The 1,336-nt window shown below is 46.0% G+C and overlaps 1 pseudogene; it reads left to right on the forward strand.

The window, feature by feature from the left end:
• The first annotated feature begins 713 nt into the window (after nt 1-713).
• LOC141142026 (U4 spliceosomal RNA) lies at nt 714-778 on the forward strand (annotated as a pseudogene).
• The last annotated feature ends 558 nt before the right edge of the window (nt 779-1,336 follow it).

The raw sequence follows: 1,336 nt of genomic DNA on the forward strand, positions 1-1,336 counted from the left end.
ATAAGTGGGAAGAAGCCTCCTTTTAAAGTTTGGTGGAGGTGTGTTTCCTGTCAAGTGGGTGGAGCCACGCTCTCAAGGTGCTGTCCTGAAAGACTCCTGGAAAACAAGTTACCGGTAAGTCTAACTTGATTTTTTTGTATTTTTTTTTTAAAGGGCCAGTTTTAAAAATGTTTTTTTTTTACATTTTTTTTTTGACTGCCTGGAGCGGGGGCGGCGCCCATGCGCCCCCTATGGACGGGCCGCCACTGACCAGACCTCACTTTATTGTACCTTTTTATGACTGTATTCCTATTTTTCTTTTTCTTTTATTGGTATGTATTTGCAAAATTGCTAATAAAAAGAGATTATACAAAAAAAGTTTAGTCTCAAAAGTAATCAAACATGTTTAAACTTACCACCATTCAACATGTGTGTATTACTATGCAGCGATGAAAGATTTTGCTTTAATGTCCACACGTAGCACATATGCATCACTATCTGGGGGATCTTTCTGAGCTCTGTGTTTGCTGACTGTGTGTTCAAATTACATCTAACCTATCAAATACAGCTATCGGTAACCAATAACGATTACACTCCTGGGCAATAGTTATCTTAGAAATGGATAATCTAGTTTGGATAAATGTTTTAACCACTTGCCGACCGCCTCACGGCGGTATAGGGCTGCAAAGTGGTTTGATCCCACGAATCGCTGTATGGGTACATCTGTACCTTTAAGCTTTGCGAAGTGGCAGTATCATAGCCAATGAGGTTCAACTGAGGCGTGATTATTGCTAATTGCTTCTCGGCCTTTTGGCGAAGATCAAATGTAGTATCTGTTCTTATCAGTTTCCAGGAGGTGGCGCTTGCTTCCGTCCCTGATCTATGGCGAAATAGAGATGGGATTGCGGTTGCTATGCAAAACCTGCTGGAGTGAAGGTGACCTGGAGCGGTTTGTAGCCGAAAGGGAAGCCTTCTGATGGGGATGGAGAACCACGGGGTCTGAACCAGAGGGTCGGGACCCTGGCCTTCTGGCCTGGATTGGGGCGGATCTAGCTCCAGACAGTTATTTGGGAGAGAACGCTTACTCCTGCCTTGCAAGGGGGGGAGGGAGTGGCAAGTACTTCCCGAATGTAGTTAGGAGGAGTGATGGGAGCGACGGCAGAGCCTGATGGTAAAGGGCTCTTTCCGGCTTCCTGATCTCCATATCCTTCCTGTCTGTGGTGGGGTCTGCTGTTGTCTGGGCTGGAGGGTCAGGGCTTTTTCGAAAAGCCAGTGGTGAATGTGCCCCTGAAGTGGCAGTTCAGGGGTGCCGTATAGTCACGGTGTGAAAGCACTTGATTTTATGGCACCATGGTCA

The sequence above is a fragment of the Aquarana catesbeiana genome, linkage group LG04 (genome assembly GCF_042186555.1).
Source record: "Aquarana catesbeiana isolate 2022-GZ linkage group LG04, ASM4218655v1, whole genome shotgun sequence".
In the NCBI taxonomy this organism is placed as follows: domain Eukaryota; kingdom Metazoa; phylum Chordata; class Amphibia; order Anura; family Ranidae; genus Aquarana; species Aquarana catesbeiana.